This window comes from Salvelinus fontinalis, chromosome 23 (genome assembly GCF_029448725.1).
Source record: "Salvelinus fontinalis isolate EN_2023a chromosome 23, ASM2944872v1, whole genome shotgun sequence".
NCBI classification, from domain to species: domain Eukaryota; kingdom Metazoa; phylum Chordata; class Actinopteri; order Salmoniformes; family Salmonidae; genus Salvelinus; species Salvelinus fontinalis.
Genome location: NC_074687.1, coordinates 39,019,056 through 39,037,572, shown reverse-complemented (window position 1 = coordinate 39,037,572; position 18,517 = coordinate 39,019,056). Strand labels below are relative to the sequence as shown.

The 18,517-nt window shown below is 42.1% G+C and overlaps 1 protein-coding gene across 5 annotated transcripts in view; it reads left to right on the top strand.

Annotated features, from left to right (window-relative positions):
- LOC129821300 (beta-1,3-galactosyltransferase 1-like) overlaps nt 1–18,517 on the top strand; it is a 121,389-nt gene that overhangs the window by 78,888 nt on the left and 23,984 nt on the right. For 2 of the 5 annotated variants that reach the window (XM_055878804.1, XM_055878801.1), the window contains one exon: nt 16,766–16,889. The exons of the other annotated variants lie outside the window; for them this stretch is intronic. The gene's annotated coding sequence lies outside the window, so the exon portion shown is untranslated. The remainder of the gene's footprint in view (nt 1–16,765; nt 16,890–18,517) is intronic. 5 annotated transcript variants of the gene reach the window in all.

Sequence of the window (18,517 nt, the reverse complement as noted above, 5' to 3'; positions counted from 1 at the left end):
ACATATGCTGAGCACTTGTTGGCTGCTTTTCCTTCACTCTGCGGTCCAACTCATCCCAAACCACCTCAATTTGGTTGAGGTCGGGGGATTGTGGAGGCCAGGTCATCTGATGCAGCACTCCATCACTCTAATTCTTGGTAAAATAGCCCTTTCACAGCCTGGAGGTGTGTTGGGTCATTGTCCCAAACCAGATGGGATGGCGTATCGCTGCAGAATGCTGTGGTAGCCATGTGTCACGTCCTGACCATAGTGCTTATGTGTTTTGCTTGTTTTAGTGTTGGTCAGGACGTGAGCTGGGTGGGCATTCTATGTTGTGTGTCTAGTTTGTCTGTTTCTGTGTTCAGCCTAATATTGTTCTCAATCAGAGGCAGCTGTCAATCGTTGTCCCTGATTGAGAATCATATATAGGTGGCTTGTTTTGTTGGTGGTTGTTTCCTGTGTCAGTGTTTGTGCCACACGGGACTGTGACGGTTAGTACGTTTGTTATTTTGTATAGTGTCTTGTCTTCATGTATATTAAATATCATGGAAACCACGCTGCACATTGGTCCTCCGATCCTTCTCGCCTCTCCTCGTCCGAGGAGGAGGAAGAGCTAGACTGCCGTTACACCATGCTGGTTAAGTGTGGCTTGAATTCTAAATAAATCACAGACAGTGTCACCAGCAAATTACCCCCACACCATAACACCTCTTCCTCCATCCTTTATGGTGGGAAATACACGTGCGGAAATCATCCATTCACCCACACCACGTCTCACAAAGACACAGCGGTTGGAACCAAAAATGTCAAATTTGGACTCCAGACCAAAGGACAAATTTCCAGCGGTCTAATGTCCACTGCTCATTTTTCTTGGCCCAAGGAAGTCTCTTCTTATTATTGGTGTCCTTTAGTAGTGGTTTCTTTCCAGCAATTTTAAACTGAAGGACTGATTCACACAGTCTCCTCTGAACAGTTGATGTTGACATGTGTCTGTTACTTGAACTCTGTGAAGCATTTATTTGGGCTGCAATTTCTGAGGCTGGTCACTCTAATTAACGTATCCTCTGCAGCAGAGGTAACTCTGGTTCTTCCTTTCCTGTGGCAGTCCTCATGAGAGACAGTTTCATCAGAGCGCTTGATGGTTTTTGCGACTGCACTTGAAGAAACGTTCAAAGTTCTTGAAATGTTCCGGATTGACTGACCTTCATGTCTTAAAGTAATGATGGACTGTTGTTTCTCTTCGCTTATTTGAGCTGTTCTTGCCATAATATGGACTCGATCTTTTACCAAATAGGGCTATCTTCTGTGTACCACCCCTACCTTGTCACAACACAACTGATTGGCTCAAACGCATTAAGAAGGAAAGAAATTCCACAAATTAACTTTTAAGAAGGCACACCTGTTAATTGAAATTCATTCCAGGTGACTACCTCATGAAGCTGGTTGAGAGAATGCCAGAAGTGTTGAAAGCTGTCATCAAGGCAAAGGGTGGCTATTTGAAGAATCTCAAATATAAAATATATTTAGATTTTTGTAACACTGTTTTGGTTACTACATGATTCCATATGTGTTATTTTATAGTTTGGATGTCTTCACTATTATTCTACAATATAAAAAAATAGTACAAATAAATAAAAACGTTGAACGAGTAGGTGTTCTAAAACTTTTGACCGGTATTGTACACTACATACACTGCTCATCGAACATCTCATTCCAAAATCATGGGCATTAATATGGAGTTGGCCCCCCCATTTGCTGCTATAACAGCCTCCACTCTTCTGGAAAGGCTTTCCACTAGATGTTGGAACATTGTTGCAGAGAATTGCTTACATTCAGCCACAAGAGCATTAGTGAGGTCGGGCACTGATGTTGGGCGATTAGGCCTGGCTAGCAGTCACCGTTCCAATTCATGCCAAAGGTGTTTGATGGGGTAGAGGTCAGAGCTCCATGCAGGCCAGTCTAGTTCTTCCACACCGATCTCGACAAATCATTTCTGTATGGACCTCGCTTTGTGCATGGGGCCATTTTCATGCTGAAACAGAAAAGGACCTTCCTCAAACTGTTGCCACAAAGTTGGAAGCACAGAATCATCTAGAATGTCATTGTATGCTGTAGCATTAAGATTTCCCTTCACTGGAACTAAGGGGTCTAGCCCGAACCATGAAAAACAGTCCCAGACCATTATTCTTCCCATGGACTGCTAGATGGTGAAGCATGATTCTTCACTCCAAAGAACGTGTTTCCACTGCTCCAGAGTTCAATGAAGGCAAGCTTTACACCACTCCAGCTGACGCTTGGCATTGTGGATGGTGATCATAGGCTTGTGTGCGGCTACTCGGACGTGGAAACCCATTTCATGAAGCTCCCGACAAACAGTTCGTGCTGACATTGTTTCCAGAGGCAGTTTGGAACTCGGTAGTGAGTGTTGCAACCGAGGACAGACAATTTTTACGCGCTATGCGCGTCAGCATTCAGGGATCCCGTTCTGTGAGCTTGTTTGGCCTACCACTTTGCGGCTAAGCCGTTGTTGCCCCTAGACGTTTCCACTTCACAATAACAGCATTTACAGTTGACCGGGGAAGCTCTAGCAGAACAGAACTGACTTGTTGGAAAGTTGGCATCCTATGATGGTGCCACTTTGAAATTCTCTGAGCTCTTCAGTAAGGCCAATCTACTGGCAATGTTTGTCTATGGGGATTGCATGGCTGTGGGCTCGATTTTATACACCTGTCAGCAATGGGTGTGGCTGAAATAGCCTGAATCCACTAATTTGAAGGGTTGTTCACATACTTTTGGCCATGTAGTGCAGAACCATCTGCCATCGTCCTGTTGTGATGATAAAAATGTAGGTATTACGGTGTCCATAGTTATTATACTTGTCTCTTCATTAGGTTGAGCAGTGCATGGTGGGTAAATGCACAGGGCACTAGTAATGATGTAAAAGTTAGCTCTTAATTTCCTCTGCAGTAATGTGTCATAGCTCCCTGCAGTGGTCTGGGCTCCCTTTTTTCAGACCAGTGGTGAATAACACTGACACATTACTGTATATTGGCCTACACAGCTACACACAGCATTCACCTGAACCCTGTAGTCAGAAAGTAAAGTCAAAATACAGTAATATTTTTGCCACAAAAATGTTCCCCTTGTTGTGACCATTCAGAAGAGAGAGGGATGGTGTGGAGAAGTTTTTTGTAAGACAACGGCACACTGTACTGCCAAGGTGTGCTCTACTTTTGATAAATATGAAGTCCATGACATGTCCTTCTTTGGTTTGGTGCATTTTTGGACACTGTATGGCAGGCCCTGGGGAAGAGAGCAAAGATCAGTGGGCAGCATCATCTGTGCAGAGGGCTGTTGGCCTCAACCCAGCAGGGATCCAGCTCTGTGTTTGAGAGCAGCTCTGCACAATACACAATACTGGTGGAGATACAGTACGTCTCAGGCATCTGTTACCAGAGGGTTTAGGGGGTTTATAAGGGGTTGATAGGTTCCCCGCAGGACTGGGAGTTAGGATATTTGACTCATCTCTCCAGACAGATAGATCCCACCCCCACCTCTCCCCCCTCTCTCCTGTCCTCATCATTACTCCCCCAGCCCCCAGCCCACAGCCCGACACCACCTGCCGTCTAACAGTGCAGCCTGAGAGATGAGCCTTATTGTTTCAGACATGCCTAATGATTTATTTACAGCCTCTGCTGTGTCATGCTTAAAATTAGCAACAACAGCTTTCCCACCAAGTGGGTCTATATAGGATCTCATGGAAAGCTGCATTTTCTGCCTGGCATCTGGGATAAATCAGTGATTCTGCTGGGGAGGGAATGTAATTGCCCTACTCATTCAACTTAAAGAGGATTCTATCTGCCGGTCCTTTGTAGTTGTTTGTAGAAGCTTATTTAAGAGGATTAAGATTTATTCCAAGGGTGGCATCAAAGAACGAACTGACTAACTTTGTGAATTAAACCAAGCCATGCCCCTGCTCTGGGTGTACTTTGGTATACATAATACATAATAAATATGGCAAGTATGAATAAGGACAGTTGAAGTCGGAAGTTTACATACACTTAAGTTGGAGTCATTAAAACTCGTTTTTCAACCACTCCACAACAACAGCAAAGGACCTTGTGAAGATGCTGGAAGAAGCAGGTACCAAAGTATCTATATCCACAGTAAAACGAGTCCTGTATCGACATAACCTGAAAGGCCGCTAAGCAAGGAAGAAGCCACTGCTCCAAAACCGGCATAAAAAAGCCAGACTACGGTTTGCAACTGCACATGGGGACAAAGATCATACTTTTGAAACAAAAATAGAACTGTTTGTCCAGAATGACAATCAATATGTTTGTAGGAAAAGGGGGGATGCTTGCAAGCCGAAGAACACCATCCCAACCGCGAAGCACGGGGGTGGCAGCATCATTTTGTGGGGGTGCTTTGCTGCAGGAGGGACTGGTGCACTTCACAAAACAGATGGCATCACGAGGCAGGAAAATTATGTGGATATATTGAAGTAACATCTCAAGACAACAGTCAGGAAGTTAAAGCTTGGTCACAAATGGGTCTTCCAAATGGACAATGACCCCAAGCATACTTCCAAAGTTGTGGCAAAATGGCTTAAGGACAACAAAGTCAAGGTATTGGAGTGGCCATCACAAAGCCCTGACCTTAATCCTTTAGAACATTTTTGTCCAGAACTGAAAAGGTGTGTGCGAGCAAGGAGGCTTACAAACCTGAGTCAGCTACCCCAGCTCTCTTAGGAGGAATGGGCCACAATTCACCCAACTTATTGTGGGAAGCTTGTAGAAGGCTACCCGTAACGTTTGACTCAAGTTAAACAATTTAAAGGCAATGCTACCAAATACTAATTGAGTGTCTGTAAACTTCTGACCCACTGGGAATGTGATGAAAGAAATAAAAGCTGAAATAAATCATTATCATTCTCTCTACTACTAAAGATCATACTTTTTGGAGAAATGTCCTCTGGTCTGATGAAACAAAAATAGAACTGTTTGGCCATAATGACCGTCATTATGTTTGGAGGAAAAAGGGGGAGGTTTGCTAGCCGAAGAACACCATCCCAACCATGAAGCACAGGGCTGGCAGCATCATGTTGTGGGGGTGCTTTGCTGCAGGAGGGACTGGTGCACTTCACAAAATAGATGGCATCATGAGGAGAGGGAAATTATGTGGATATATTGAAGCAACATCTCAAGACATCAGCCAGGAAGTTTAAGCTTGGTCGCAAATGGGTCTTCCAAATGGACAATGACCCCAAGCATACTTCCAAAGTTGTGGAAAAATGGCTTAAGGACAACAAATTCAAGGTATTGGAGTGGCCATCACAAAGCCCTGACCTCAATTCAATAGAAAATGTGTGGGCAGAACTGAAAAAGCGTGTGTGAGCAAGGAGGCCTACTAACCTGACTCAGTTACACCAGCTCTGTTAGGAGGAATGGCCCAACATTTACCCAACTTATTGTGGGAAGCTTGTGGAAGGCTTGTTTAACTTGACCCAAGTTAAACAATTTAAAGGCAATGCTACCAAATACCAATTGAGTGTATGTAAACTTCTGACCCACTGGGAATGTGATGAAGGAAATAAAAGCTGAAATAAATCACTCTACTATTATTCTGACATTTCACATTCTTAAAATAAAGTGGTGATCCTAACTGACCTAAAACAGAGAATTTTTACTAGGATTAAATGTCAGGAATTGTGAAAAACTGAGTTTAAATGTATTTGGCTAAGGTGTATGTAAACCTCCGACTTCAACTGTACATATGATATGAGTAATGTAAGATATGTAAACATTATTAAAGTGGCATTATTTCAAGTGGCGTTGTTTAAAGTGTCTAGTGATCCATTTGTTAAAGTGGCCAGTGATTGGATCTCCATGTAGGCAGCAGCCTCTCTGAGTTTGTGATTGCTGTTTAGCAGTTTGATGGCCTTGAGATGGAGGCTGTTCTTCAGTCTCTCGGTCCCAGCTTTGATGCACCTGTACTGACCTCACAAGGTGCTTCTAAAGAAAAGCCCCTCTTATAGGTGTGTTTGTGGGCATGGTCGGCTAATTAAATCCTCTCCCGATGTTACGTCCAACTATTGTATTGGTTAGGCTGTGAATTGGCTGCTGTACAGGGCTCTCAAGTGGACATATGGTATTCCTTTGTGTGGGTGGGCTCAGCCTCAGGCTGCTTGGCAGCTTGTGTGAGGAGGTGGTTCTGTGTGAGTATTCTGAGACCTGAAGATCAGTAACCTTGCCTGTGACATAGGCTTTACATCAGTGGGATAACCTGGTCTTGAGTCATTGCAGACTGTTAGGTTGGTGTGTGTCAGCAGCTGGGGTATCTGCAGGGGGAGAAGGTCACTGACAGGAGTGGAAGTGTTGTGGAGATATTTGAAACCAGGACATTTCCCCACATAGTTTCCTTTTCCATTCAGAGGTTCTAGCAAGTTTAACCTTCCACTTTTTGTACTTACGTTATACAGAAACTTACTATAGTGACTCTAATATTTTCACTTTTTATAGAATTCTGGATCTAAAATAGGAACCCTGGATGGGTACAATGACAGTGAGTACTGACTCCTTTTCCATTCCGCTTCAATCACTGCTTACAAGTCCCAGTAAGCATTTTTTTGGACAGTGTATCCCGTACGTACATACGACTAATAAAACTTGAAATTTGAAAAATTACAAGCATGTTGATATGTTTCCTATTAGTTCAGACTAATATCCCTTGTTATGACAGGCCTTTTAGCATGAATATTGCACCATAAAGATTCTGGCAAGGGTTGGAACCGGTTCAGGGTAAATAATCTAAAACCGGAAAATAACAAATATTTTAGGAACATAATCAGAGCCGGAAACGCAAGTGAACTGTTATTTTCAAAGCATGGGAACCGGTTAATAACATTGTTTTACGTTCCTGGGCATGTCCAGTCCCACAAAAAAAACGCAACAAAGTGCTTATGCAAAGCCTTCACTCTGTCACTAAGAAAATCTATATTTTTTTGTCAGTGTGTGTAGGCAACCTGCCCCTCTCACTCCAAAGCACCGGCTGCTGTCATTACAAGGGTGATTCAGAAATAAGGTCAACATTTGAGAAGAATGGATTAACTTTTTCAGTGCTAGTTCAGGATACTATAGTTGTCATGTTTCACACTGAATTTATTAACTACAAAAAGGTAACACGTGTTTTTATTTCAAGCTTGTTAGCTAGCTATCTAGCTAACGGTAAGGTCAAAGACATTCAAAGTTCCTTCATAGGAGCCGCTTCTCCTTAGTTAAAATTGTGTGGCCCTAATTCAGATAATGCATGTCATAACAAGATGCCCAGCACTTAAAGCCAAGCCTCCTCGATTCCACCCTCTGTCGCTCTCTCCCCACCCACAAAACGTCAGTCGTGACATGCCCTACACTTTTCTGACGTCGGTCAAATGCATGTGTAAACAACTATTGCTTGCCTGCTCCATAGCAAGCTGCTCTTTCCACACTGATTGGTGAAGTAATTTAATATCGCGCTAAATGTAAAAAAGTTATTGATTTCAGAGGTTTAAAAAGGAGTAGAAAGGAGTTATATAAACTGTTACTTTATTTTGCTGGTCAGAACGGTGGAACAGAAAATAAAAAATTATGGAAATAATTTAGGTTCCAACTAGAAACAGAAAGTCTAGCAGCCTCAACTGAAAAATGCTGACTAATTTACCTCAAGTCTTTAGGTGTGATAGAGATGTATTCTCACCCCTTGACCTTTCAATATTGTGAGTTATAGCCTGAATTTAAAATGGATTTTAATTTTGATTTACAATACCCCATTATGTCAAAGTAAAATTATGTTTTTAGAAATGTTTACAAATTAATAAACAATGAAAAGCTGACATTTTCTTGAGTCGATAAGTATTCAACCCCTTTGTTATGACAAGCCTAAATAAATTCAGGAGTAAACATTTGCTTAACGTGTCACATAATAAGTTGTGTGTACTCACTGTGTGCAATAATAGTGTTTAACATGGTTTTTGAATAACTACCTCATCTATGTACACCACACATACAATTATCTGTAAGGTCCCTCACTCGAGCAGTGAATTTCAAACACAGATTTAACCACAAAGACCACAGAGGTTTTCCAATGCTTCGCAAAGACGGGCACCTATTGGTAGTTTGGTAAAAATACAAAAAAAGATGACATTGAATATCCCTTTGAGTATGGTGAAGATATTAATCAAACTTTGGATGGTGTATCAATACACCCAGTCACTACAAAGATACAAGCGTCCTTCTTACCTCAGTTGCTGGAGAGGAAGGAAACCAATCAGGGATTTCACCATGAGCCCAATGGTGACTTTAAAACAGTTTAATGGCTGGGATGGGAGAAAACTGAGGATGGATCAACAACATTGAGTGAAAAGAAGGAAGCCTATACAGAATACAACTATTCCAAAACATGCATTCTGTTTGCAACAAGGCACTTTAGTAATATTGCAAAAAATGTAGCAAAGCAATTAACTTTTTGTCCTGAATATAACGTGTTAAGTTTGGGGCAAATCCAATACAACACATTACTGAATACCACTCTCCATATTTTCAAGCATAGTAGTGGCTGCATCATGCTACGGGTATGCTTGTAATCATTAAGGGGTGGGGAGTTACTCTTGATAAAAAATAAATGGAACGGAGCTAAGCACAGAAAAAATTCAAGAGGAAAACCTGGTTCAGTCTGCTTTCCACCAGACACTGGGACATCTATTCACCTTTCAGCAGGATAATAACCTAAAACACAAGGCCAAATCTACACTGGAGTTGCTTACAAAGAATACAGTGAAGACAGAGTGGCCGAGTTACAGTTTTGACTTAAACCTGCTTGAAAATCTATGGCAATACTTGAAAATGGTTGTCTAACAATTATCAACAACCAGCTTGAAGAATATTTAAAAGAATAATGGGCGAATATTGTACTATCCAGTTGTGCAAGGGTCTTAGAGACTTACCCAGAAAGACTCACTGCTGTAATCACTGCCAATGGTGATTCTAAAATGTATTGACTCAGGGGTGTGAATACTGATGTAAATAAGATATTTCTGTATTTCATTTTCAATAAATGTGCAAACATTTCTAAAAACATGTTTTTACTTTGTCATTATGCGGTATTGTGTGTACTGTAGATAGGTGAGACGAAACATATATTGAATGCATTTTGAATTCAGGCTGTAACACAACAAAATGTGGAAAATGTCAAGAGGTATGAATACTTTCTGAAGGCACTGTGCATATAATATAATATTGCCTCTGAGACTTGAACTCTCTATGTATGGAATAATGTAACAGTGATGCCAATCATGCTTGTTTGTCTTTTTCAGTCTTTTCTTAAGTTTTCATTCAGCTTAATGTGGCTTCGCTCATTTAATTGTCTGATAGATTTCCCATCTTGTTTCCCTTGCTTTGGTAGAGGAACAAAATGTAAATCAACTCCTAAGCACAAAATATGTAAATGCCAACATTTCCCTAATGTTTCAGTAATCGAGCAACAAATTAGATAGGAGGGTTCATTTTTGGAAGGCAGTGATATTGATTACTTGATTCACACAATATCTGCATGTCATTACTCTCTTCCTCTGAGTGCATGCAGGGTGTAAACAGAGAGATAATGTTACCCAGAGGTGTAGTGGAATATGAATCAGTGGAATATGGAGCTAGATGTAATTTATAATGCATGTTTTTTTCCATGTATACTCAAGAAAACATGAACCACTACATGCTCTATTGATGCCCTTAATAAACGTCACGTTTCAGAAGTGTTATGATGGCAGAATTATAACGTATCAGTCCATTGTCAGAACGTACAGTAAACTGGGAGATAGACAAAGATAAAGCTACAATACTGTCGTCGTTTCAAGGCTCTGCTCAAATTCAAATTGCAGCTCAAAGCACCACAAATAGCTTACCAGCACTGTCAGCTATGTCACTTTCCTCCTCACTGACATTGTCAAAACTCCAAAGCCATTTATCTCACCAGGAACAATAGATTTTACAAGGTCTGTCTATATTGATGAAATAGGCAGTGGAATTAGTTTTTAATGACAGTTGCATGAAAACTTTGTTATTGCCTGTTAACTGGGGATAGTCATCAATGGTAGAATCTTGACTAGGATAACAAATGATGGCACCATTGTGGGGGAAAGCACACTTAAAACCAGTTAAATGTAACTCAATTTGATCGAAAGTCTAATCTACGTAATCCCCCAAAGTAAGTATTTATCATGCGAAGGCCAAAAACAGTCACTTTTGAGGACACAAGCTGAAGTACGCAGTACAAATATGACATATTTGATATGATGTATATCCTATTCAACAAAACTGTATGAATAAGGCTTGAAATGACTGATATGCTTTCTAAATATACACTGAACAAACATATAAACGCAACATGCAACATTTTCAAAGATACGGTTCATATAAGGAAATCAGCCAATTTAAATAAATGAATTAGGCCCTAATCTATGGTTTTCACATGCCTGCGAATACAGATATGCATCTGTTGGTCACAGATGCCTTAAAAAAAAGGTAGGGGCATGGATCAGAAAACCAGTCTGTATCTGGTGTGACCACCATTTTCCTCATCCAGCGTGACACATCTGCTTCGCATAGAGTTTATTGAATTTATTAGACCATTTTTTAAATACATACATAAGGTTGCTCCAGCCGACAATTTAAGAAAATCATCAAGGACAACACAATAAAGCTTAAAAGCTATTTTATTTTATTTTTTATTTTTTTTTAAATAATTTTATCCCCTTTTCTCCCCAATTTTCGTGGTATCCAATCGCTAGTAATTACTATCTTGTCTCATCGCTACAACTCCCGTACGGGCTCGGGAGAGACGAAGGTCGAAAGCCATGCGTCCTCCGAAGCACAACCCAACCAAGCCGCACTGCTTCTTTAACACAGCGCGCCTCCAACCCGGAAGTCAGCCACACCAATGTGTCGGAGGAAACACCGTGCACCTGGCCCCCTTGGTTAGCGCGCACTGCGCCCGGCCCGCCACAGGAGTCGCTGGAGCGCGATGAGACAAGGATATCCCTACCGGCCAAACCCTCCCTAACCCGGACGACGCTAGCCCAATTGTGCGTCGCCCCACGGACCTCCCGGTCGCGGCCGGCTGCGACAGAGCCTGGGCGCGAACCCAGAGACTCTGGTGGCGCAGTTAGCACTGCGATGCAGTGCCCTAGACCACTGCGCCACCCGGGAGGCCCTTAAAAGCTTATTTATATTGTGGTCCTTTTTTAGGGGGAAGGGGGATACAGCAAGGTTAGGCAACAATTGTAGTGCCAACAAACAATGACAGACAAAAATGTTTGATTCATAAAATGAGCTAATTAGTACAGTTCCATTTCTTAATAAACAACTCTGGACAGGCACATCTCCCTTGTCTCACATACCCTTACTATATAACACAATCAATTCCTAATAAATACAAGACAATCACAATATAATACGCAATAGACACCAAAAGGCAGATCGTATGTTATCCCGGTAATTATCTTCTCAGCCACGTACTACAATCTTACGACTCACTTTTGAGACATGCTACCATTTAGCAATTTTTTCAACGAGAACTTAAAATTCTTTGGAATACTAAAAAGTTTATTTCCACATAACGCTTTTAAATCTAAAAGGAACAATGTCAGTTTCACCTCTTCTAGTGGAATAGTTATGGTTATCCCTTACTAAGTTAAAGTAGTTACATAGGTACCTTAGGACCATACTGTGGACAATCTTATGTACAAGACACAATTTAATCTAAGAGACTCTCTCCTCCACTTTGAACCATCTGAGGCTTTCAAGATGGGAATGGTCAAGATGAGTATGTGCTGGAAGTTTAAGAATAATCCTGACTAATTGGTTCAGCGATGTCTGCAATTTAGTTTTTGTTATCTTGGGGGCACTATTGTACCAGGAAGAGCATGCATAGTCAAAGTGGCACTGAACAAGAGCCCCTGCCAATGTCCCCATTGCATTCTTATCCAGATATTTGGAGGTTCTTGCCAGAAATCTAATTTTATAGTTCACTTTGGAGATAACTTTGTGCCATGCTCTCCCCTGTCAGATGGTTATCTAGCACACATCCAAGATAATTAACAGAGTAGTCTTTTGCTGTGACTACTGTCACCTACTACCACCTTAAAATCAGGGGATTTCCTCAGTTCCACTTTGGACCCGAACAAGATGGATTCTGTTTTTCCAAGGTGAAGTGACATGTTTATTGTCAAATAGTCATTTACTGACATTCAGAAGTTCAGCACTGAGGGCTTTCTTGACCACATTTTTGTCTTTGTGGGAAACCAACAGTGCAGAATCATCTGCATAGAGGAAAATGTCGCGTGTACAGGCAAATGTCACATCATTTATATACAACAGAAAGAAAAGTGGACCCAGCACACTCCCTTGGGGTACCACACAGTTCAAGATTTGGGGTTTAGACATCCACCATCTGTTTTCTTCCTTGCAGATAAGAACTAACCCATTTTACGGCTAAGTTGTTAAAGCCCGTGGCTCTTAGTTTGATTAAGAGAATCTCATGATCCAATGTATCAGATGCCTTTCGGAGATCTAACCATACCACAACATTTACCTCCATCTACTTCCTTCCTGATGTGGTCAGTTAGATATAGTAGGCAAGTGCCGGTGGAATGGGGTTTCCTAAAACCAGATTGGAGCTCATATAGTAGGTTATGTAAGGAAATATAACTGTCAATCTGCTCTAACATAATTTTTCCATGACGTTCCATAAAATAGACAGGTTTGAGACAGGCCGATAGTTTCCATGATCTAATTTATTCCTTTTTTTATATAGAGGAATGACCCTTGCAAGTTTTAGTTTTTTTCCCCCCAGTGAACTATCTCAATAGACAGATTTACAATGTGAGTTTCACAGGGGGTGATAATTACCGGAGCGTCCTTTAGAAATCTGTCAGGAATGTTGACAAGGCCAGTTGGAAGGCTTAAGTTCTTTCAGCTTCTTTAGCACAGTTGACTCAGACCCTTTTTCAAATGAAAAAGCATCTACTTGAATCCCCTCCTGTGAGTAAAACTGCTAGACTTGACTCTCCCCATAGCAACCTGATTGACAAGGTAACTTACTAACTAATGTATTTGCTATAGTTGTAAAATAGATATTCAGACTGTCTGCAAACATGGTCTTGTCTGATGTAACCATTCCTCTAATGTCCAAGCAAAAATTCCTAGCTATGGTCTTCAGAAACCTCCATAATTTTTACTCAGATTGTTCCTTTTCTCAACTATTTTGTCATAAAGAAAGTATTTTTTTGGCCTTCTCTATCATCCTGTTTACCTAATTTCTTAATTTCTTATAGTCTATAAAAACATAATCTGCCCTGGATTTCCTGAACTCCAGAAAGTGTTAATTTCCAGTGTTCTGTTCTTTACTTAATTCTAACCTTGTCTACAGCATCTAAAAACAGTGTTTTAAAATGGCCCCAGGCATTTTCCACCTCATTGCATTTCAATACAGCAGACCAGTCCAATTTGCTCAAACAATTAACAAAAATATCTGCACTAGAGTTCTTCATAGACCTCATTTGTAATGAGTTATGACAATTAAACCTTCCTACTACAGACAATGATAGAATGATAGAAGACACCTCTACTGTCTTCAACCAGGATCTCAGCGATCACTGCCTCATTGCCTGCGTCCGTAATGGGTCTGCGGTCAAGCGACCACCCCTCATCACTGTCAAACGCTCCCTAAAACACTTCAGTGAGCAGGCCTTTCTAATCGACCTGGCCCGGGTATTCTGGAAGGATATTGGCCTCATTCCATCAGTAGAGGATGCCTGGTTATTCGTTAAGTTATTTCCTCACCATCTTAAATAAGCATGCCCCATTCAAAACATTTTGAACCAGGAACAGATACAGCCCTTTGTTCACTCCAGACCTGACTGCCCTTGACCAGCACAAAAACATCCTGTGGCGTACTGCATTAGCATCAAATAGCCCCTGCGATATACAACTTTTCAGGGAAGTTAGGAACCAATAAACACAGGCAGTTAGGAAAGCAAAGGCTAGCTTTTTCAAACAGAAATGTGCATCCTGTAGCACTAACTCCAAAAAGTTCTGGGACACTGTAAAGTCCATGGAGAATAAGAGCACCCCCTCCCAGCTGCCCACTGCACTGAGGCTAGGAAACACTGTCTCCACCGATAAATCCGCGATAATTGAGAATTTCAATAAGCATTTTTCTACGGCTGGCCATGCTTTCCACCTGGCTACCCCTACCCCGGTCAACAGCCCTGCACACCTCACTGCAACTTGCCCAAGCCTCCCCATTTCTCCTTCACCCAAATCCAGATAGCTGATGTTCTGAAATAGATGCAAAATCTGGACCCCTACAAATCAACAGGGCTAGACTATCTGGACCCTTTCTTCCTAAAATGATCCGCCAAAATTGTTGCAACCCCTATTACTAGCTTGTTCAACCTCTCTTTCGTATCGTCTGAGATCCCCAAAGTTTGGAAAGCTGCCACGGTCATCCCCCGAGACACTCTACACTCAAACTGCTACAGACCTATATCTATCCTACCCTGTCTTTCTAAGGTCTCTCGAAAGCCAAATCAACAAACAGATCACCAACCATTTAGAATCTCACCGTACCTTCTCCGCTATGCAATCTGGTTTCGAGCTGGTCATGGGTGCACCTCAGCCACGCTCAAGGTCCTAAACGAAACGATATCATAACCACCATCGATAAGAGACAATAATTTGCAGCTGTATTCATCGACCTGGCCAAGGCTTTCGACTCTGCCAATTACCACATTCTTATCGGCAGACTCAACAGCCTTGGTTTATCAACTACTTCTCAGACAGAGTTCAGTGTGTCAAATCGGAGGGCCTGTTGTCCGGATCTCTGGCAGTCTCTATGGGGGTGCCACAGGGTTCAATCCTCGAGCCGACTCTTTTCTCTGTATACATCAATGATGTCGCTCTTGCTGCTGGGGATTCTCTGATCCACCTCTACGCAGACGACACCATTCTATATACATCTGGCCCTTCTTTGGACACTCTGTTAACTAACCTCCAGACGAGCTTCAATGCCATACACCTTTCCTTCCGTGGCCTCCAACTGCTCTTAAATGCAAGCAAAACTAAATGCATGCTCTTCAACCGATCGCTGCCCACACCTACACCCGTCCAGCATCACTACTCTGGACAGTTCTGACTTAGAATATGTGGACAACTACAAATACCTAGGTGTCTGGTTAGACTGTAAACTCTCCTTCCAGACTCACATTAAGCATCTCCAATCCAAAATTAAATCTAGAATCGGCTTCCTATTTCGCAAAAAAAGCATCCTTCACTCATGCTGCCAAACATACCCTCGTAAAACTGACTATCCTACCGATCCTTGACTTCGGCGATGTTATTTACAAAATAGCCTCCAACACTCTACTCAGCAAATTGGATGCAATCTATCACAGTGCCATCCGTTTTGTCACCAAAGCCCCATATACTACCCACCACTGCGACCTGTAGGCTCTCGTTGGCTGGCCCTCGCTTCATATCCGTTGCCAACCCACTGGCTCCAGGTCATCTATAAGTCGTTGCTAGGTAAAGCCCCGCCTTATCTCAGCTCACTGGTCACCATAGCAGCACCCACCCGCAGCACGCGCTCCAGCAGGTATATTTCACCCCCAAAGCCAATTCCTCCTTTGTCCGCCTTTCCTTCCAGTTCTCTGCTTTAAGCTCCAGCTGTCAGAGCAGCTCACAGATCACTGCACCTGTACATGGCCAATCTGTAAATAGTCCATCCAACTACCTCATCACCATATTGTTATTTATTTTATTTATTTTGCTCCTTTGCACCCCAGTATCGCTACTTGCACACTCATCTTCTGCACATCTATCACCCCATTGTTTAATTTGCCATACTGTAATTATTTCGCCACTATGGCCTATTTATTCCCTCACCCCCTTATCCTACCTTATTTGCACACACTGTATATAGACTTTCTCTATTGTATTATTGACTGTATGTTTGTTTATTCCATGTGTTACTCTGTGTTGTTGTTTGTGTCGCACTGCTTTGCTTTATCTTGGCCAGGTCGCAGTTGTAAACGAGAACTTGTTCTCAACTAGCCTACCTGGTTAAATAAAGGTGAAATAAATAAATTAAAGAATTCCATAGTTTACAACCCCAGTGTTTGACATCCTTGATCTATCTGATACCAACACAAGGTCAATGATGGTTTGGGTAGAAGGACAGACCCTGGTGGGCTCATTAATCAGCAGGTGTAAGGAAAACAGATTTCAAAAATTCTTAAGAGCTTTAAAAGTACCATTAACCTTTTTGAGAATGATTTACCAAAATCTTTACAGTTGGAGCAAGTCTCCTCCAACAATTCATAACACCTGTACTGGTCTGCTGGTCTGTAACAGTTTCCGACTATAATGGGTTTGCATTTTGGTAAAAGAATGTCCAACCACACAGCTTCAATCTCGTCATGGCTTAAATTTGATCTACAGTTGAACCCAATATCTGATCTTACATGAATATAAACTTCCCCGCCTTTGCGATTGTGGTCTCTTCTAAATTACTGCATAATTTTCCACTTTAATCTCGGTTAAGCAAAGCACTGCCACCTTACAGTTACTGGAGAGTAGGCAAATTTATTGGGAAGAAGGCTTCTAACGTTGAGATGAAGGATGTGCAGTCCTCTCGTAGAAAACAGTTCTCATCTGTTGGAAACTGTTCACTTGAGATGAGTGTTGACTCCCTGCAGGAATGTTGTCCCACTCGTCTTCAATGGCTGTGCGAACTTGCTGGATATTGGCGGGAACTGGAACACGCTGTCGTACACGTTGATCCAGAGCACCCCAAACTTACTCAAATGGATGACATGTCTGGTGAGTATCCAGGCAATGGAATATCTTGGACATTTTCAGCTTCCAGGAATTGTGTACAGATCCTTGTGACCTGGGGCCATGCATTATCATGCTGAAACATGAGAACATGAGGTGATGACGGTGAATGAAGGGACCGACAATGGCCCTCCGGATCTCGTCATGGTATCTCTGCATTCAAATTGCCATCGATAAAATGCTATTGTGTTCGTTGTCTGTAGCTTATGCCTGCCCATACCATAACTCCAACGCCACCATGGGGCACTCTGTTCACAACATTGACATCAGCAAACTGCTCTCCCATACCACGCCATACACTCTGTCAGCCATCTGCCCGGGTACAGCTGAAATTGGTATTAATCCGTGAAGAGCGTGCCAGTGGCCATCGAAAGTGAGCATTTGTCCACTGAAGTCAGTTACGACGCCAAAGTGCAGTCAGGTCAAGACCCTGGTGAGGACGACGAGTATGCAGATGAGCTTCCCTGAGATGATTTCTGAAAGTTTGTGCAGAAATTCTTTGGTTGTGCAAACCCACAGTTTCATCAGCTGTCCGGGTGCCTGGGCTCAGACGATCCCGCAGGTAAAAAGCTGGCTGTGGAGATTCTGGGCTGTTGTGGTTACACATGTTCTGTGGTTGTGAGCCCGGTTGGACGTACTGCCACATTCTCTAATATGAATTTGGAGGCGGCTCATGGTAGAAAAATGAACATTAAATTCTCTGGCAGCATCTCTAATGGACATTCCTGCAGTCAGCATGCCAATTGCAAGCTCCCATTTCACATCCTATGTCACACAGGTTCAGAAAATATACTGCTGTGTCTGTGGGAACCAAGGCTATCGCTCAATGCAAGCCATTTCAATCTATGGTGTCCACGGATCGATTTATAAGCCAAAATGTCAGTCTGAACCAGTACCAGAACCACGCAGGTCACCTAAATGGGGTGACTTTAAATCTAAGTTAAAACACACCACATTCTGCGCTGCATCCTGTCAACTTCCATATTATTTTTCACACATCTCTTCTCTGCCAGGCTGTCTTGCCATCAGTATTTCATACCAGTAATCATTCAATTATGTGATATCATGAGAAAACACAGAGCCATGCCAGTAGTCTTATCAACAAAATGTATATTAGAAATTCTGAAGAAAATAGGTAGGAATCTAACCCTGAGAAAGACCATGCACCATTGTCTTACCCCATGTTCAAGAATGTCCCTTTTCCCTTTATTCAGATTACAACCTCTCACTTTTGCCTATTTGAACATGAAATCATATCCAAAATATAGCTATTTTTAAAACAAGCCATAGAAAGTTGGTTGCAATTTCAGTTTAATCCACCAGAAAAGACAGGACAAATATTACAGCAAATATTCTGGTTAAACCCTGCATCAAAGTCAAGGGCAGGACATTTGGCCCTCCGGATCTCGTCATGGTATCTCTGCATCCCAAGCTCTCCAAATATAGATTCCCTTGTTCATGTGTGGTTTGGACGGGCCAGTTCATCACTGGGGGCGAGTTCCCAGTCATCAGCACTATCTGCAGTTCCTCTATTCATATTTCCCCCCTCCTAACACACCCGCCATACGTTGCTGCCACTATTATTATTTTTTTTCCTGCTGCTCAGCCACGTT